Source organism: Pipra filicauda, unplaced genomic scaffold (assembly GCF_003945595.2).
Source record: "Pipra filicauda isolate LSUMZ 115617 unplaced genomic scaffold, ASM394559v2 scaffold326_size819446_pilon, whole genome shotgun sequence".
NCBI lineage: Eukaryota > Metazoa > Chordata > Aves > Passeriformes > Pipridae > Pipra > Pipra filicauda.
The window spans coordinates 220,698-242,316 of NW_024104450.1; the positions used below are offsets into that span (position 1 = coordinate 220,698).

At 37.9% G+C, this 21,619-nt stretch overlaps 1 long non-coding RNA gene across 1 annotated transcript in view; it reads left to right on the forward strand.

The window, feature by feature from the left end:
* LOC120323716 overlaps window positions 1-21,619 on the forward strand; it is a 49,528-nt gene that overhangs the window by 21,070 nt on the left and 6,839 nt on the right. The window contains exon 2 of the long non-coding RNA XR_005564479.1: window positions 6,314-6,397. This is a non-coding gene — a long non-coding RNA (uncharacterized LOC120323716). The remainder of the gene's footprint in view (window positions 1-6,313; window positions 6,398-21,619) is intronic.

Genomic DNA, 21,619 nt, shown 5'->3' on the forward strand with positions numbered 1-21,619 from the left:
ATGTTTGTAAAGTGTAATTTTTCCTTCTCCTAGTCTATAGAGGTCCAACACTGTTTTGCCTTTTAGACTTTCTGGTACTATGGCTTAGTTTTTACTGCTTCTCATTTAGTGAGAAACTGAAGGACATTTCCAGCATAACAGGAATCTGATATTATCGATTTCCTAAAGGCATTCACGTGGATGTCACTAACAGATGGTAATTTGAGATTGAAGTAACCTATCTGATCTTGGAAAAATAAAAGGAGGTTGGAGGATAGAACGATTTCTTGTCATCTCCATCCCAGGTGTCATCCTATCAACCTCATCAGCTTTACATGTGGCCTTGGCTAATAGTAATAACCTTGGTCTTTAAGTGCCTTTAACATGAGACAAATAATTTGTTAGAAATATGGCTATTAGAAGTGGTCTTTGTAGCATGGGAGACCAGTGTAGAAGCTTCTATTTTCTCAGAAACATGCAGAAACTGTGTAAGCACTGTAAGCATGAAACAAGTGCTTTACTTTCAGGAAGCTACTGTATTAAAATTATCACCAAATCAGAATGAACATTTTTCATAAATTTTAAAGAATTTTTTCTGTGGCAATTGCTTAGCGTCTCGTACTATACAAGCCTAACTGAAGGAAAAAAAAAAAAAAAGATTATAATATGCTAAAGTGCAGAAACACACCTAAAACAAGACAGTGGGAAAGAACTTTGACCAGTTGATGACTACAATTATGCATATTTACCACTAGGAAGAATTAGAATTCTTACAAACACTAATATTTTCTTCTTCTAGCTTTTTTGGTCTTTTTTCCATACTCTTATTTGATTTTTCTTCATATAGCCTACTGTCTGGAAAGTAGGTCTGCTCATCTTATACATCAGACTGTTGAACTCTTCACAGGGAATAGCAGCCAAGACAGGCAGCACATAAAAAAAAAACGCAGAAGGCACCAGATGGTTGCAAAACACACTGCATTTTACCACTGTTCTTTTATCTTTCTGAAACAGTGGGGTTTATTTGTGTGCAGCTGCATCTGTTTCAGTATCTCCTTTCCTTTCTGATATGTTCTTTACTTTTCCTATATCACAGAATAATTCAGGTTGAAAGACAGCTCTGCAGATTATCTAGTCAATCCCCCAGACTCAAAGCAGATGCAGGAAGAGCAGATTGTTCAGATTTTTGTCTGGTTGGGTTTTGAATATGTCCAAGGAAGGGGACTCTACAAGCCCTCTGGACAACCTGTTCCAATGTTTATCCACTCTCCCTGTAATAAAAGTGTGTCTTTTCTTTTCTTAATATATAAAAATGGCATTTTCTGTATTTCAGTTTGTATCTATGATGGAACAACATGGATAAAAGTAAAACCAGGTATACTCAATATGCAAGAATTAAAATCCTTTTTTGTTAAATTAATTTTAAAAAAACCGCAAACCCTTTCTTCATATAAGTTTGCTTGGTTTTTAGTAACTTACGCACACAATTAGTTAGGAGGCAGGCATTCCAGCCTTACCAGGTAGTTAAAAACAGCTGGTTGAAAAAAGCAAGTGTTCAGATAGACTCTCAGTAACTTGAATTAAAGGTATAACCTCTGCATGGAGTGCTGCTATGCCTACAGATAATTCATCCTTAACATCTTCACTTCTCCCAGTCTATAGGAAAAAAAAAAAAAAGAGTATTAACAGCTTTGAGAGCAAATAGTGATTTTCGGGAAAGCTGGCTTCCCAAAAATCAATACCACAGGTGTGCACTTCTATGAGTTCTCTGTAGTGTCTAATGAGAGGTGTCTCATGTGGTTTCCTCCTGCTTCCCTCATTAGAGGACTTTGTAGGGTTCTCACCTCTGCCTATTGCCCATCCTAGAAAACCAGCAGAAGTGCAGTATCTTTGAGACCTTTGTCTCTTTGTCGGATGAGTTACAAGGGAGGCTGGAGAAAGTCAGATGCATTTGCACACTAGAATTTTTCCCAGGAAAAAAAGTACATTTGCATGAAGTTGTTCTTCTTGAAAAGTATATAGGCCTTCGTGGTCATAACTATCATTCCATGTAGCCATGTTTCTGCATAAGTATGTTTTTTGTGAGTCCTCCTGTGCTGAGCTCACACAGAAAGTGAAAATTGCACTTAGAGCTTACATTCAAGCTGGATGAGGTGCCCATCTCCTCATAGGGGTCTGTAGAATGGCAGGAGGAACAGGCCTTTCTGACACTACCTAAGTACCAGCTTAACTTCCTTTTCATTCAGGAGCACTGTGTTTTCTTCTAACTGGGTATTTCTTTTCTCACATGAATTTAGTGGCAAGACTGCTATAAAAGGTGTTTTCTTTCTTTAGCCCCAGGAGGGATTACTTTGTACCTTCTTTATTCCATGTTCTGAGTACTTCTAATGAAAGTTACATGTCTGAAGACCTTTTAGAAAAGAAAACTGGAAATGTAGCTCTATTATCAGTTTGAGTATTTGGATATCTCATGTTTTGGCAATCTACCAAAACCCCACACTTTACATTGCTAGAACTATGATAATCCTGTTTTTTGTTGAATCCTAAAAAACAATGATTGCTCTCTCTCAACACAGTATCTCACATTTATCTAAGCTGCTTGCTTTTTCTGAGGCATGAACAAGCATGCTTATACTGTCCTTCAAAAACTGTTACTTTAACCTGTTCTTAAATGATTTTAGTAATAGAAGTTTGATAACTTTCCTGTAGCATTACTTATAATTATTGCAGTTTCAAGTAACTGGTTTCTTCTAGTGCTCTGAGCTTCTTTTAATATCTTTAGCCTAAAAAATTAAAACCCCACTGATTTACACTGGGTAAATTGTCCTTCCATGGGGTAAACATTGTATGAATCTATCTTTGTTTTGAAAAAGATTTATTTTAGGAGTAAAAACCTAAGAGTAAGTAAGTTTGAATGTAATGAAGTAATTAAGTAAAAAAAAAAAATTAAATACTGAATCTTGAATTTCTGTGCTACACAATAGCTGTGAGGTTGTGGTAAATTGTCAGATTTGCTTCGGAGTTGCCCTAAGTCGTGAAGAATTGATGAAGCTGTCGAGAACAATATAAGCTGGACCCCTTGCTTATCTTGCACCTGGCTTGGGCAAGGCCTAAAGACTGAATGGTTTCTAGAGTGAGGCATAGACTTCAAGGCTGGCTGATGTTGTTTCAGGAAGGCATAGGAGAGCATCCCAATCTCCGCACCAGCCATTGGCCTCACTCCCACTGTGAGAAACAGGCCTTGTTATAAATCTGATTTGTTAAGGAGATAAGGATGCATGCAAAGACTCTCTGCTGAAGGTCAGAGAGCTTCTACTCCTGCCTCAATGGGTGGAGGAGGATTGAAGTGTTCATTTTATCTTTTGTATTAGCTACAATTCTGACCAAAAGTAATCGAGACTCTCATGAAACCTGCTTTGTGTATTAATTTGCACACCACACTCATCAGTACCTCACCAATAACACGTGATTGTTCCACCCCTGTGGGAAGGGCCAAAATTATAGTACAAAAGAAGGGGGGCTGGGGGGCAAAAAGTGAGAGGGGGAAACTTCTTGCTTGGAATTGGTCAACAGACTGTGTCTCTCCTATGCCCCTCAAGGGCCACCTTTGTGCCTTTGAGTAAGTTCTGTGCTTCCAACTGCGTTGGAGTAGGCCCATAAATATTCATATCTCTATATATCTCTAACAGATCTCTGTCACTATACCCTCTGTAGGGACACACAGTAACATTGTACCCAATGCACTTCTCTCCCATAGTTCTGAACTTGTTTTCTGTCATTTCAAAAAAATTATCCATGACTTTTCGTGAGATTCAGGTGAATTCACATGGAAGTTCATGATTCTGGATTGTGCAGTTTAACAGTTCAGTGCTATAATCTCTCTGAATTCACAAAGAGCTTTATTTTCATCTCTTACAGAACATTTCAGATACACAGATTTTTTCTTATATAGGGAAACAACAGCTATTAAAATTACAGTTCTATTGTGAAAGCTTTCAGCAAGCAGCTTTTAGGCTCTGGGTAAGTTTCCTTTGAAATTGTATAAATCTGGCCCGCTTTGCATAATTTAGTCTTTACTGGTATCATGTTGTTGGGAAATGTGTCTGTGTACAGCCAGGAGTTCTGTCTGATGAAGGCATCTGTCTGAGTGTGTATGTCAGAATATAACACACATTTTGAATGGGAAGTTTTAATTTTCTTTAACTTGCATATAGGACTGAATTTTCAAGGGAGTGGAATACAAAGCACACAGTAAAATTTTATGTCCCTCTGGTCACAGCAAAAATACCTTGGATAAATGCTTGCTCCCTATGTGACAAATTTGTCTGGTGACAAATAAGTTGCAGTTTATTTAATAAAATTATAAGATCATAACAAAAAATTGGGAAGCTACTGCAAAGAACCTTGTCCAGAGATTAGCAGGAAAGAGTGGTCAAGAATAGGGAAAGAATCCAAAAATCTTATTCCCAACATGAGGGGAGAGATAGTGTACCTATTCCTTTTTTGGGAGCAGCAGCATATTGTCGGGAGAGGTTAAATTGTTACTTGTCAACTGGGATCCCTCTCAGTAAAGGAGTGCTGCTCGAAATTTCTTTGGAAATTGGTAGAGAGGTGTATGAAATTCTCCCCTGACACCTAATTACGTGCTGTCCAAAGTGAATGGCTATTATTTATTGAAACACTTTAAAAGTGAGAGTGTCAGTTAAAAGAACAACTTTAAGGGAGTTTTTTTGATAGTGGGAGGATGGTTACAAGTTCCAGAATAGTAACTATATTTTGCCAAAATGTGTACAATTTTTGCGATACCACATTGTAGTCTTCCAATGAGAGAATACCTGCAATATCAAAAGATTACAGACAACTACATGTTTAATAAGTCGTATTCTTCTTGCCTATTAAAAATGGATAAAACTGTGTTGAATAAAAGAATCTGATTTCTATTACAGTTATTTGCTGATACACTGATATTTGGCACCATGACATAAGAGAGAAAATACCAGTTTTTACTGGAATACTGTGTATAATTTAATTACATTCTAATAAATATTGTAACTAATGGTTACACTCTCAGAAGGTCATTTTACCTATGAGAGAGCTTATTTTGACTGAAGAAAATAATGATTTTAATTTCTATTTTTAGTCAAGACTGTAAGTCCTGCATGGCATACTATGATGAAAAACAGGGCTGGTTTTACTTATTGAAGTGGGGGGGAAGTAATAATCTCAAAACACAGTAAATACTGCACTACAAAAGTATCAAAATTTTATGCAATGTTTCATTCAGAGGAAAACATCAGTTTCCAATCATGGAGAAAACTGGTGTCAAACTAGGGAAGACTTCTTACTGCAGCATGCAAGTTAAATGATAAAAGTATAGCAGTTCCCTTACTTGTTCTCCTACAAGCTGCAGGGGGTTTAATATTTCAGCAGTACAAGCAGGTACGAGGAAGGATTTCTTCCTAGGCATGAGCACAGATACCCTGAGATGTTACTGTGGCTAGGCAAGTGCTCAAAGAACATGAAGTAATAACATAATGCAGGTATTTGCTGAACACCTTGTCAGTTGAAAAGGAAGATGTTCTTTGCTTCTCCCACTGATCTGCCTTTGCCCTTCTTTCTGAATTACTTCAGGGATCACTTTTCTTCCCTAGGCTTAATTCCTAGATTCTGCATGATGTGATAAACATGAGCTTATTTTGCCTTGCACTTTCTTTTCATTGAAAACAGATGCTGTTTTGAAACTCTAGACATTCAGTTTCTTAAGATTTTGTCAGGCTTCAGCCAAGCACTTTTGATCCTCTAGATTTGCAAAGAACTTGCAAACTTCTAGACAACAAGAGTGTCCAAAATTATCTTGTGAAGTGCCTTCAACTCCAGTAAACTGGCTGACTGAAAAGTGAAGAGTGTGTGTGGAGATGGTAACACTCGAGATTTGTTGTACAAAAGCAGGCCTGTTTCTGTCTTGTGGATGTACTTGCAAGAGATCTGTGTTCTAAAAAAAGAAAGAGCTGAAAGATGGGGCAGGGAGAATCTGTGTTTATGAATCCTCTTTTTCTCTATCATTTAATTCACAGGTTAAGGTACACAGGTGTAACTCCTAAGACACAAAGTAACAGTTAATTTCACGCTCTTATTTTTTTCCTACAGAATTACTTGATTCAATGTAAACAATTTTCTTACCTTATGAAGGATTTCCAGTCTTTCTATGCTTCTAGAATCTTAAAAAGTATACAGCAGCAGAAATAGAAATGTTTTGTGCTTGTATTTCCAGCAGAAATGATATGTGGAATTTTCAGGTCACTGGAATTTAAATAAATTTTTACATTTCAAATAGGAACAAAATCACATCCAGGAATAAGGAAGTTCCTGTGGAAGGGCATTTCTGAAATTAAGAGGCTTCCTCATTTACAGAATTCAGGTGAGACTGAAAATATATTCAATGATGATAAATTAAATCCTACTTTGGTTTAATTTTTTTTTTGGCGGGTAGAACATTAAGTTACAAATTAGTATATTCAGAAAAACTGGACAGATGAATTACTAGATGTATGCCAAAAAATGCACAGGGCAATTTCAACAAGTAACATCAGAATTTGAATAATGAGAAGAACTCTTTAGCCTTTTCACTCCAGATCAGGTTGTGCTATACCTTTAAGCTCTTTTGACTAACCCTTTACCTGCTTTACCTGCTGAAACTTGGCATTTCAGGCTATTGAAACCTTTGGAAAATACCTGAAAAAACAGAGTGAAAAACAGTGAATGGAATCACTGGCATCAAGGATGTAGCATTCAGTTATTGCTTTCATGATTCCAAAGCTCTAACATTATGGTATCTTGAGACAAAGAATACATTTACATCAGTCTTTTCTCTAGTGGAGTGTTGCTCCAGTGAGATCTAAGTCATTCATAAGTGATGTTTTTGTTCTGTTTTCCCCCTCTATGGCAAGATGTGTAGTAGGACTAGGTCTAAGAAGAAGGATTGCATTACATGAGGTGTGTGCAAATAGTCTCCCTCACAGCAAAATCATGGAGACAGTGTGGTGCTTTAAGCTTTGAAAGTTTCATCAGAAATACACTGTATGTGCAGGTGGAATGTGATACATCTAGATTTTGGGTTGAGCTGTTGTGTTTTCACCCCCTCATTTTTACTTTTGCTAGGTACACCTTCTTATATAAGACAACTCGAAAAGTATAATTTATTTAATCACCTGTTGCTTTGATACTGTCAATCTTCTTTGATCTAGACCTGCACTTCTAAATCAAGTTTACACAAGTTGGATGAAACTCTAAAATAGCTTTAGATTAAAAATAGCCATAGCATTGCAAAAGCATAATTTTTTTCCAAGATGCCTTCTTGGATGTAATTTTCCTTCTGTGTTCTTTCTGTGGTAAGATTAATAGTTCTAGAGGCCAGATTATGGTGTAGATTATCTAGAAATAATTTTGACTTTCAGTATAAAGAACCAGTCTAATTACTATCTATTTTCTTTTGTGCCCTTAGAGAACACTACAGAAGCACAGTCCCTTAGGAATACTGTGCACAGCCTCCCCAAGATTAAAATGGGGATAGCAAAGAAAAACTTTGTTATTTCCCTGGGCTACTTACTCAATTCAGGGTTAATATCTCAAGCACTTATCAGCTGATTGCTGATCTATCCATAGAAATGAAAGAAGCTCCCTTATGGAAATGAAAAAAAAAAGGTTTCCATCAACAGCTGCAGAATTTTTCATGTCTTTTCTTCTACTTTTTTCCCATTCAACAAGACCTTAAAAAACAACAGGAGAGGAAAAAGGAAAATTTCTGCCTAGAAAATCGTGAGCCCAACTAACATACAAGTGTGTGAATGTATGTGATAATGGTACTTACAGCATCCACAATTGCTCTTAACAGTATGCAGTTTTTAAAAATGTGCGCCTGGTTAAAAAACTCTGTCTCACATAAAGGATGTATTTTGCAGAGGACATTGTTTTTAGGTTTGGGAAAGTGCATGAAAAAAATTCTAAACTGGGATATAGGGTGTTTTTGAAGCAAATGACTGCTGGACTTTCAGTGCTAGTGAATCAGGACATTGCCAAGCTTCTTCAGATTGTTGTGTGGCCGTTGTCACTACCATATGTGTGGGATAACCCCCTCCTGCTCTCCCAGACCCAAAAAGGCTTGAGTTCAGGACATTCTTTGAAGTGGACCTGTGCCAGTCCACTGAAAAATTACGAGGTAAATAAGTATAACATTTGGTTTCCCTGAAGCATTAGCAGCAATCTACATTCAGGATACCCCATCTGGCAGAAATGTCACCTAAGCAACTGTGCAACAATTGTATAAATATTGAATTTAAAGCCCAGGTAATAATTTCTTCCTTTCAGGGACCACTGCTGACTGGTATGCCATCAATACATTGTTTTAAGCAGGTTAACACTTTTCAGATGTCCTCATTTTGTTAACTGTAATCTTTCACTGCATGAACTGGAAGAAAAACCTTTTCCTTTCATAGCTCCTTTCCTAGATCTGCACATTAGCCATGTAGCTCTAGTTAAAACCTAAGTCTGGCTTTGAAAAATGTGACTCTAATGATCACCATAAAACAACTGGTGAGGGATGAATCAAGATCACAAGAGATCTGTGTAGAGGGAGATGAAGTAAATCACAGCAGGGCTTTTTCCCCCCTCTTTGTCATTTTTTTTGTAGCTGTGTATCTCCTTCCTCGAGAACCTATGGCAAGAGCTTAGCGATTCAGATTTAAAGTCTATTCATCTGTACTATGCAAGATAATAATGATGAAAAAAGTATTACTTTCATCAATCAAAAAACTATTTGACTACAGAAAATATGAAGACCATCTTAACTTTGTATTTTAAATATTTTCTTCCCAGTTTCATAAGCCAATACAAGTATTCTTAGCTAAAAAGCTGGCAAAATAATTTTGAGTTTTTCAGTAACACTAACTATTTACATTTTCCTCTCATTCAGAATTCGTAATTTTTGTTCTGGAGAGGCCTCATGTTGTCATTCATTTTAAAGATTGACAGAAAAAATGTTATTATTTTTGGCAGACCATCACTTATGAACTCAATATTAATCTAGTTTTTAATAAAGCAATTACAAGGTCAAATACCAGTGATAGTATTGTTTCTATTAGCTCAAACTGAGTTGGATATAGGAGCCATGAAAATGAGAAACATTTTACTTTTAAATTTATTAAAAGCTGAGCATATTCTTCCATTCGTGGCCTTCTGCATAAATTATGTTCATGAATGACAAGTTAACTTCTTAAAACTGATAGTTTACAAAAAAAAAAGAAAGAAAATGACTGTTGTATGATTGTCATTGGGTCCTGATAAATTTACACTGTAATTGAATTAAAGCAAATGAGTAACATGGTATTTTTCACCTTTTGGGCTTTTTCTAAAGGAATATTTTAACTTTCATGTCTGTTTTCATGGCTCTTTACATCTTCTTTGAAAAAAATAAGGCAGCTTTTCTCATATCAGAGATATCAGGTATAATCGCTCTTGTTTTTCCTCATGAGGAGCTTGTTTCCCAGAGCGAAGAAGGTATTAGAAATTTATGCGTATCCTGTTGCGCAGGAATTGCTCTTACTAATAGCCTTAAGCCTATCTTACTAAGAGATGTTGATTTCTGGTGTGCTGCTTGTTACCCATCTCCCTGTCATGAGTTCTTTCAGGGCAGGGCTTTTGGTCTGTTTCTGACCAGTGGTGGTTTCAGAAAAGGCTTGAGAGAAGAACATTTTAGGATGGATGGATGGACACAAGTAAGGGTTCACGCCACCTGAGATCTCTCCATGTTGTTTTTGAACAAGTCTTTTATGAGTAAGAGCCTGTAATGACTTCCTAAGACTGTGCTAGGTTGCAAAAACTCTGATCAGTTGTGGTCATGTGACATGAAGGTTTACTGATCTCTGATACATGTTTTTACTGTGCTTTGTTCAAAGTATTAAATTACTGTTGCATATGCTTGGGAGTATACACTATTATCGTTTCATAACAATGAAATGAGATATGAGATACACCTTCCAAATATGCTACAGTTTTACTGAATAGGGTTGACTGAGTCTGAGCTTTCTTAAGTCAGTGTTCTGGGAAAAGGTACTGTTTGCTTAGAAACAACATTTTGTTAATATTTAGATGAGGTATGATTTTGGTTTCTTAGACTTTAGAAATTAATTTGAATTAGATGCAATTAAGACAATCTTAAAACTGCGTAAAACCTATGTTTATGCCACAATTACTTAGCTCATTTTTATCTATCATGATATATAGGCATGACAACATTTTACACTGTTCATTAATGATTAAGAGTGCTGATACAGCTAATATGTTAAACATATGTATAACTTGGGCAGAATAAAGCCTGATAGGATTGAAACAAAACAGGCAATTAAATGTGGTATCTGTTATTTAAAATACATATTCTTTCCCTAGCCATTTTTCTCTTTGATGAGTATTTGATATTATGGGTTCTGTGTTTTTGCTGCTGAATACAGGCACAAGGTGAAGCTCAGGTTGTCACTTTGCATTTACAGAATGGGGAGCATGAGAAATAAATAATCTGGTTTTATTATAAGTAAATGAATTTAGTGGAAAAAGGAAGGGGGCAGGATTTTCTTTTTTTTTTATTAAATTCCAAGGTTTTTTTAGGCATGTTGCGAAAGTTTTAAGGTGGAAGGTCCTGTCTAGGCCTGATGCCAGGGAACCTTTGCGGCCGGGAATAGGGAAAAGTATAAAAATGAAAATTGTACCCTCTGCCGCATGGTCGGCCTTTGTGTGCAGAGAGACCCCTCTGCACAGGGGGGTACATCACGAATCAGTCAAGAGGGAGGGTAACACCCCCTCCTGAGTCCGAAAAATTACCTTTTAAGGTAAAATACCTGACGCTCACTGAATATGTAACAGCTTATGTCACCAAGAGAATACAAAAAGGCACATTTTTCAAATGGCAGTGTGCTTTCCAGGCCCATGTAACTTAGGATTGCACCTATCATGGCTAGGCTTCACAAATGAAGATTTGGGAAAGCTCTATCCACATTTGTTACAGGCACGCTGGTGGCTTATGAGGCCAATACGAGACAGACATATCCGATTGCAAAAGGCACAGCAGAAAGACTCCTTAGATGGTGTATTCTGCAAGACAAGGTTCTTTCTGCGCTACCTTTTCTCCTCGAGAGTGAAGGATTGCACCTAGTGCTGCAATAAAGAACTTCTTGCTGTAATTTTCCTTGTCCTGCAGGTATTTTTGCCGTTTTCTTAAATTGGAAGCAAGGGTTTTTCCTACAGGAGGGACAGCAACTCTCTCATACCCAGAAGGAGATAGAACTCAACAGCAGTACTGGTAAAATATTCACTAGCCTAAAAAAAGGTTACAAAAGAAGACACAAAATGCCTGGGAATAGTCATGTCCAGCAGTTAGAGATTAATTTTCACCTTTCTGAATCTTTTGGTTACTTTCGTGATACCTCAGGGGGAAAAGCATCAAGTACTTGAGTGAAAAACTCATCATCTGCGTGTTGGCATTTTTTGTTTATTTTTTTTGTTAATTTTTCTTTTTTAGTGATGATAATGCTTGAAGGAAGTGCAGAGGACATTGTTGCTATTCTATTCCCCAGAGTTCAGAAATTTTCTCAGGCTCCTTTGATGCTCAGTGTCCAAGTGGGGAGGGAAAAACTCCAGGACTATGAATATCCTTTAATGAATAAGGAGGAATCCTGTTCTCAGCTGCTGAGTTAATGATTTAGCTACCCATTTGTCTGGCTTCCTGATTTTCATGCCCAAAGGCAGATTGTGCAAAGCCACTTTCTCCTCCATTGTTTTGCACTATTCTGACGGATGAGTGATTAGAGTTTCACTGTATATTCTTAAATGAGCTGTGGTGTGTGCAGCAGATGAGTTTGACTTTTTTGGATATAACCTTATGACAGCATTTGTGGAAATCAGCTTTTAGAGACTATAATACAGAAGGGCTATCATTTGCTATAAAAGATGTCCACATTTACATTTGGCTTTTTAAATAAATTGGTTGTCTGAGAATGTCTTTTGCCATTCAGTTTTCGTCATAACCTTTTTCTTGATCTAGACACGTGGTTTGTATTATTGGAATGCTTAGGTTACTACTAGGTTGTTTGGTTAGTATTTCAAAATACAGGAAGCAAAAAAAGTTTGGAAGAGTGAGAATAAGAGTTAATTGAAAATAGATTGAACAGGGAAATGCTCAGAATTGGTTTTAATAGGAATAGTGACCAAAGTCTTGATATAAGACATTTTTCTAGGGAAATCAATATGTTCAATAGTAGAAAAAAGTGTTTATGGCTTTAAGACAGCTTTTCAGAGCATGCATCCAACCAGAGATGTGGCTCTACACTCATGCTGGGAGCAGCAAGGGAATGAGGGTCCAATGAGATAAGATGAGCTAGGAGTTGTAATACCAGGCTTGTAAAATAGACTGCTATCTTCCTGACAGAAGGAGGAGCAAAGTAGCTGTTGTTTGGTGAACTATAATTGTTTACCTTGATTGCTGTAAGAGACAGATTTACAGGCTATGACCAGCCTGGGCTTATTTTCCCAGTCATGTAGGTGACTTCTGTGTCAATTGGTCTCTGAGTACCTTGTCAGCTTCTAGTTTTCCAACTACTAATTAGCTAAAGATCATTAATGAGGAGGGCAAGACCATGAGACAAGATGTCTCTCATGTTTCAGGATAAAAGCTAATTATGCAAGTTCAACTGAAAAAAAATCAAAATCATGATGCAGGTTAAGGTAATTACTCACTATACAGAACTCTGGAGCAATTTTTCCATGCTTTAAGACTGTTATTCTATTCTCTAGTCTAAATGACTTTGATTTTTTCCATTTTTATGTAACATATACCTTTGTCAGGTTTGTTTGTTTGTTTGTTTGTTTTGGGGTGGTTTTTTTCCTGAACTCCCAGGCTTCAAGGTAAAGTTTTCTCTGCTTTGGTGTGGTAACTTGATTTGTGTCATCCACTATGTCTCTTCCTTGTTTTGTAGCAGCAGAGCTTTGCTGATACGTTCTCAGACAAATTAATCCCTTTTCATAGAACCATTGACTAGTCAATAATTCCTTAAATTAATTTATGTAGTTGATTATCTCTACCCAGACAAAGAGGTTAGTTGTACCATGCAAGTGATTTACTTGCTCTTTCTTTCTGTTGCTTATTTATTATTGTGGAAAAGCTTGTGGATGTGTGGATTTGTAGCATGTGTGTGCACACTTTTGGGAAGAAGACACAGCAACAGGCAAGTGTTGGGTTCTGGCTTAGGCCATGAAATAAAATAACAAGAAATATTCTGAAAAGCCTCACCATTATGTGAAGTCTTCTTCTTTATTAGCACTTTGTAAATTTAGCTTCTCAAAACTGTCAGAATGGAGGGAAATTTGCATGTGACTGACTTAATACTGGAACGGATTGCTCAGAGAGGGTGTGGAGCCTCCCTCACTGGAGATGATCAAGAACTGTCTGGACACAATCCTGTGCAATGTGCTCTGGGATGACCCTGCTTAAGTAGGGAGGTTGAATCAGATGACCCATTGTGGTACCTTCCAACCTGACCAGTTTTGTGGTTTTGTGATACCTGTTGCTAAGGAAATCTATTTGGGTTTGATTTGTGCTAAGCAGCAATGATTTTAATCTGAAAAAGAGAAGATTCTGATTAGAAAAAAGATAAAAGCAACCACAGTGTGTTCAGTTTGGCAGAGTAGCAGGGACCCAAGGAGACTGTGAGATCTGTCTCAAGAGGTTTTCAAGACATGACTGGATATTTCATGATCCTGAGCTGTCAATCTGAAATTAATGCTGACAGAGTTGTGAGCTGTCTAGAGATTCCCTTTGCCTCTTCCAGCTTCAACGACTCTGTGAGTCCATGGGAGTGGACTCACAGCAAGATCTGAAAACCAATACATATTATTGAAAAGTATACAAATCACTGCACAGTACTTCTGAAAAATATGTGTGAATTCAGTCAACTGGTATTTTTCATCATGACTGACAATTTGAAAAAAAGATCTCGATAAACTTTTTAGTGTATTGCCTCTGCCCCTCTGATATAACTCCATTTAAATTTTGCCAGGTATGGGGTCTTGATTGCTGCCTGAACCAAATGTGAACACCGTGCTACACCAAAAGCAAATGATGAAGGAAGAAAGCACAGATAAACCTTCCATCTGAAAAAACATTTTCCAAACCCTTCAAATAACAAACACTTCTTATAGGGGAAAAATAGACAATTTTGAAAACTATTTGCTAAACAAAACAGAGGCTAAATTCTTTATGAATAGGATTAATAATTGAATAGTAAGTCAGATTTAGCTCTAATTTTCTAATTTTCTTTCCCTCTGCTGCATTACTGTGATTACTAAATCATTACAGAACACAGGTTCCCAGGTGACCAGCTTTTCCCATCCCTGGTAAACTCCTTAAAGTCAGAGAGGGGACAGGCACATCTCTTTGGAGGCCATGTTTGTTACCTAGTTCATGACAAGCAACATTCCCTACTTTGCTGCTGGAGGGAAGGGAATAAGATGGAGTATAGCTTAGCTGAACAAGGGAAGGGGAAAAAAACAGGTGAAGGGAAGTTAAAAATGAAATGGTATTTGCAAGCAAAAACTTTCTTCACTTTCAGAAATAATCCAAACACAGGAATGATCAAAATTTTTTGATGGCAAAATAGGATGTGAAGAGTACAGTGAAAGATGCAGCAGATAATAGAAAAGGGGTGGTTGCTATGTGTTTTGTGTGTTGTACGTGTTTTGCTTCTGTGATTAGTAGGTGAGCCTCTGCTTTGGCTGGAGTACTGACTCGGCTATGAATATCCACTCCTTCCTCACAGAGCTGCAGGACTGTGGTTAGAGTAGAAGGATTTCTTCGGAATCCAGAAGTTCATTCCTGAGCAAGAAGGCTGAGGTATAATTACTTCGCACTGTGCTGAGGCTTGTAGTTTTTATTTTACATCTTAAGAGTACATGTTATGGGAGTCCTTTGCATTTAACAAAGCTCCAATTTATCATTCAAAGCTGATTGAAGTCAGGCTACCATGAATCTACTCTACAACAGGTTCCTTTTATGTACACTTCTTGGACATGAATAGCATTAAAGGCACCATGAAGTGTCACAAGAATTATGTAGCAATGCATCTCTGAATGCTGTTTTTATTTGTAGTGCTTTCTACTCAGTAAATACAGGTAAAAAACTGTGATGCTGTTGCATGTTATTTGATTGCAGGAGCTCATGAATGTGTGTTGTGTAATCAGCTTGCAGAAGAGGAGAAATTGAAGTTATTTAAATGTCACATTTTGCTTTCTAGCAAAGAACAGCAATCTGGGGTTTGAGTCCCTTCAGTGTCAAGGAGAACAGGGTTCTTCCTTGCTGTGCTGTGCATATTACCATGTGTTGCTCACCTACATTGAAGTGAGGTTTCTGACACGTCATAGTGTGATGTGCTGGAGGAGTTTTGCAGAGGTTTACACATCATCATGTAAAGTGCTCTTCTGAAACCACAGATACCTTCTGAAAATACTGTTTTCTTTCCCATGTGTCTTCTGCCTGAATAGTTCTTGCCCCTTGTGTCAGGCTCTGTTCTCTTTAATGTTTTCACATCTGATTTTAGAATACCACGTACTTTTATTTTTCTTTTTGAGGCAGCCCTTTAAAAAATGTTACTCCCTGTGCAGTGAGCTGAGCAGCTGAGTTTGTGTTCGTGTCTACCAAATGATGAACACACTACAGAGACTTATAGCTAATGAGGCATAGCCCCACTATAGGACTGTGTCCTTCAGATTCACATAAGCAGCTGGATATGAACTGACATTGCTCCATGGACTTAATAATTTTATAGATTTTAGGGCCAGAAGGAGCCATTATTGCAATCAGCCTGTCTGACTTCCCACGTAAAATGAACCTCAGAATTTCAGCAGATGATTCCTGTGTCAAGTATGATGACTTTTACTGGAACTGGAGCATTTGTTATAGAAAAATACTGCTCTGTTTCAAAAGATCAGGCAGTGGGATATTCTCCATGGTCATTCCACCTAGCTAGTTGTTATTCTAGTGGTTGATACACTTTTCTGTTAAAATATGTATGTGATATGCAGTTTAAAATTTCAGCACTTGAAATTACTGTTTTCCCTGTGCTTTTGTCAACCTGATAAGCATCCAAAGTTTTCTTACATAAGCAGCCAGGCCAGGGTCTAGTCCCTTCTGGCCTTCTGCACATCTCATACTAGTTAAGAAGCTGACCTTAAGCCGTTGTGTCTTAAGAAATGCTAAATATACACAAACAAGTAAAGCTTATGCTTGTTGCAAGCCCCAAGCCATACACAATTAAATGTGTAGATGGAAATGAGACTCTGATGTGTATTTGCTTGTGTGGACTGATTTCACAAGAGTGAATATATCTGAAATCCTCCTGAGCTTCACACTTATCTTGAAACTTCATGTACCTTGGTACTGATCTGTAGCATAGATATGTCTCAGTCAAGTAACACAACTCTTCACTACCTGGTTTGACTGACAAGTCAAGCTCCAGTTCATTTAATTTCAAATTGGCTCCACCCTGAAAGGGCAGTATTACAAAAAAGGCTGTTGAATTGCATGCTCTCTATTTCTGACTTGGAAATGTCTATAAAGAAACATCCTGAAGAACTTGGGTTCAGGACTGGAGCCAGGGGCACGTAATTAAAAGACAGACAGTGCTGAGGGGGACAGGGCTTGTGGCAGAGGGGAGGTTTGTTTCCTGGTGTAACTTTGAAAGTAGCAGATTTACTTGCTGCAGGAAAAGGCAGCCTTGGGGACTGGATGGCTTGATAAAAACTAGAGGAGAGTGAATTCATCAAGAAACCTGGGGGTTTCCTCTGGCAGCTGACTGGTGGCTTCCAAGGACTCCCGAGGCACAAGTAGCTCTTTGTGTAAGAAGCTAGAGGGTACCAAATCCCAGAAAGGAAAGGGATGGAGGATGGGAGGTAGGAAAGGAAGAAGAGTCTGGAGATGGAGAACAGCATCTGGAGATATGTTAGCCATTAATTTACTGTTTTATTTAAACAAGGTTAAAAATGGATTGTGTTTCTAGCTACAGACAGAGATGTTGCAGTTGCATTTGTGAAGGCTGCCTTTAGCTGCAGCCTAGAGATTCTGGTGAAATTAGCATGTAGCCTTTACAATGAAAGCTGCTTAAGTTTTCATTACCACCTGGATTCTTTTTGGCTTTATTTTGTTTTGAAGTTTTATTTTTGTTTTGTCAAAAAGTTAAAGGTACCCATGGTAAAATTCTGCTTCAGTTGCATGTGGATAAATCAGCAGTAAAGTGAGTGATTCAAATCGAGTAAGTGAGGACTTTGAAAAAACAAAAATGAAGCCATAACTAGCATTCTAAAATAATTCAATTTGAGGAAACAGTTGAGAAATTGTGTGGGATGATGAACTGATGGGAGACTTTGAGTGTTTTAGGGGTCATAGCACAGCTTCACCATTTTTCTGAAGTCATTATCTTATTATAGGTGCTAAAGAAAGCCTGACGGATTTTGTGAATACCAACAACAGCTTTGAAGGACAGAAATGGGTTGCAGAGACAGGACTGGGGCATATCCAGACTTCAGTCTCATTAACTTTTTAGGCTTGCAAATGTTCTTCTGTCTTATGGACTGTGTATATGTATAATTGTCTGAACAACGTGAAACTGGATTGGTGCTCTATGTGTCATCCACTTACTTTGAAATATTTCCTCCAGTAACCTTCAGAATTTCAGTGGATAAATTAAAAATTAGTTTGCATGGTCTTACTAAAGTTGATGCAAATAGAAATGTGAATTAGTAGATGATTATGCAGTGCCTACATCTCCTGTGGAACAGAAAAGAGGGGAGTTGCATGAATGGTTGTGTGGGTTGGTGTCCAGAATGGGAGGAAGAAGAATATTTTATGTGCTACAAAGTGTTAGATCACAGAAAACCAAGATAATTTTGAGTGTCAAAGTACTGCTATGAGCAGAGACTCTCAGCATCTATTTAGTGTGTCTGTGTTTGTAATGGCAGCTGGCGGCTGTAGGACATTAGTTCCCTCCACATTTCTTTACTTTGAGGACTACATCCCTTGTTAAGAGAGGAAGAGGCTTTTGGGCCAGATTGGTGCTTCTGTTCTGTGTCACTCCAGTCTATCTGGGGTTTTTAATAGCTGCTGTATGTAATCATGACATAGAAATAACCTAAGGGCAGAATTTGTAGTAATGCTCTTATTGTACATATACCGGGATGTTCCAGAGGCTGTTCAGAGAGAATTTGAGTGATATGATGGTTTTACCTTTCTCAGGTACAGAGGAAGATTCTTTAGATCTGGGATATAAACTCAACACCCTGTTTTTCTTGATCTGGGAGAGCACTCTCCTGTTCCCATTTTCTGAGAAGCATCCTTTTGTCACCAGATGAATTTTACACGCTGCATGCAAAATAAGGTTTAAATACAAGTGAGTGAAAGATGCTGGGACTTGTAACTATCAAAATTTTTTAGTTTTTCTTGGAAAGCACACAAACCCTGTGTTGTTAATAGAGACACCACCCAATAATCTGCACTGAGAGACCTCTCTTTTGCTATGTCAAACAATGAAAAATTGGAAAAAAAAATCAGACTTGCGGTGTATCATGCCATGTTAATTTGATTGTTCAATGCATATTATGTTAAGATGTTGCTTTATCATTACATCATAATGAAAACTGCAGGCTTTTTTTGATATTTCATAAAGGAGATAGATAAGAAATACCAGTTCAACTAATCCAACTGCAGTTTAGGGCAATTCCTTGTGTGTTGTTTAGGTAAGCTATGATTTTTTTGTTCATCCAGCAATGAGGCTTTGCCTATCTGGTGGTTTGTATGGAGAAATACTGAAAGTTCCCCCAAAACAAGCTGTCTGCAACCTCAGAAGCAGGGAACACTGAGGGAGCTTGGAGTGGAAACAAGAAGGAAGGAGAGAAAGAAGCACATGTTAAATCTAAGCCTGTAGTGAATAATACTGTGTAATTCTTAGCACATATTTAAATGAATCTGTGGTGGAAATCTGAGTTTTGTATGGCTACTGAACCTGTTGTAATTATATGAGATGTTAAATACAAACAAAAAGAAAAAGCTTAAAGTGAAAAAAGAACCCCAGTTTTGACCAGCTTTACTTTTGATAATTAAACGCCTGGTATTTTCACCAACAGTTAAAGGTATTTCTGATTATGTCAATTATTAAGACAGAAGGTTCTGTGAGAAAAAAACATCCATCAGATACTGAAGAACTAATGGACTACTTTGTGAAAGCTCATGATGTCAAACAGGCGTTCTTTGTGAAACAAAAAGGGAGGTTCGATCTAGCAATTTCCACGGTATTTCTGAGTCCAAAAATAGTTTTCCAGGATTTAATTCCACATGCAGCATCAGTCCATTCCCACAGCACGATACTCAACAACTGAAGGTTACCTTTAAAATTTTCTAGCAGTGTTTCACAACACTGTGGTGGTCACTGGCTGACATGAGGTGTGTGACAGGGGAATAAGGTGCTGAGAACAGGCAGTACCAGAACTGCCAGTGAGACCTCATCCGCTGTACATACAAAGCTCAAAAGAATTTTCATGTCAGTGAGTCCTTCGAGCTCATCCTTTCCCTCCAACTGCTTTAAAGGATTGCAAGCCTTCTAGCAGGTTATACCATTTTCTACTGTGCGTTTGAGCAGTTCTGATTGTTTACTCTGTAGAGGTTTTTGGGTTCTTTTTAAGCTTTGCAAGTCCTAATTTAAATGCCACACTCTCCTAATTCTAAGGCAAATTTCACATTGGTCCCTTTCATATTCTTTGAAAAGTTGGGGTTTTTCCCATTTCTTGTGACTCCAGGGTTTTGGGGTTTGGTGTTTTTTGGCTGGCTAGTTGGTTGGTTTGTGGTTTTATTTTTTTTTTTTTGGTTGGTTGGTTGGCTTTTTCTTTTTTTTTTTTTTTTTTTTTTTTTGTCTCATGGCAAGACAGGACTAAATTTCTATACATTCTATTCCTCTCCTTTTTATTTCACAGACTTACGCTGTCTATACCTTCTCTGGAGCCTTTGTAACAAAAAAGATTGTTTTAAAAAAATAATTATTTGTTTAGCAAAGAGGAGTAAAGTCTTCAAAAGAATGAGATTTGAAACACAGCTGGTTGAAAAGTGACAATCTTGTTTTCATGAAAACCTTTTGCGGATTTGAAGTTTATCTAATGCTGGAACAAATACTTAATATTTTGAAGGTTGTTGTGTCCATTTTTAGGTTAAAAAGGTTGGGTTTACAAATGTGCCTATGCTTCCTAGACAGTCTATGCAGGTTTACTGGTTTTGTCTTTGATACAGTCAAGTTCCTTCATTGTAGTTTGAATGGTGCTGTGTGTTGGATTTGTGACCAAAAGTGTCTTGATGATAAACTGGATCCTTAGGTGTTGCTGAGTAGTTCTGGCACAGTGTCCAGGTCTTCTCTGCACGTGCAAGAAGGCTGGGAGTGGACAAGGATCTGGGAGGTGACGCAGCTGGGACAGTTGACCCCAAGTGACACAAGGGATATTCCACTCCTGTATTGAGCACTGGTGAGGCCACACCTCAAATCCTGCTTTCACTTTCAGGCCACTCATGACAAGAAAGACATTGAAGTGCTGGATTGTGTCCAGAGAAGGGAATGGAGCTGGGGAAGGGCCTGGAGCACAGCTCTGATGAGGAGCAGCTGAAGGAGCTGGGAGGTCTCAGCCTGGAGAAATGGAGCCCCGGGGGGGACCTTCTCTCTCTCTACAACTTCCTGAAAGAACGTTTAGTGAGGTGGATGTTGGGCTCTTCTCCTAGGTAACAATTGACAGGATGAGAGGAAATGGCCTCAAGTTGAGCCAGAGGAGGTTTAGGTTGGATATTAGGAAATTTTTTTTCATGGAAAGTGTTGTAAAGCATGGGAACAGACTATGCATGGAAGTTGTGGAGTCATCAGCCCTGGAAGTGTTCCAAAAATGTGTGAATATGGCACTTTGAGGACATGGTTTCATGGTGAACATCGTGGTGGTGTTGGGTTGGCGGATGGACTTGATGATTTCAAAGATCGTTTCCAATCTTTACAATTCCACGATTCTATGAAATTCCTTATTTTGCATGAGTTTTTCCACTTTTGCCCTTTGGATTCTCTCCCTCATCACAGTCAGGGGAGTGAGTGGTTGTGTGGAGCTAAGCTGCTATGGGGGTTAATCCACAAGAGTAGCTTTTAATAAACTGCTGCAATAGAGTCTATTAAAATGTATGTAGCTTTATGGAATGCCTTCTTTTAATGAAACATTAGGAAAAAATGGGTTTGAATCCTCAAATTCATGCTTATTTTAAAGCACTGATTTACACAGCTATTTGAAGTCTATTTACCTTATGATAATATCTAAAAAAGGGAACTGATTTACATTACCTCACTCAGATTTTCAGCAACTATTTTAAATGCTTTTCCCCAAGATAGGTAAGTTGTTTTTTCTCCTATGTCTTTCTGAAGCTTCTGCAGTTCTTCTTGAGCAAGTTTTACCAGTCAGCAGGAAATGGGAGCCAACATTTCTATCTTTGACTCTAGACAAGTGACCCTAAAATGATGGGACTGTCTTGAACAACAGT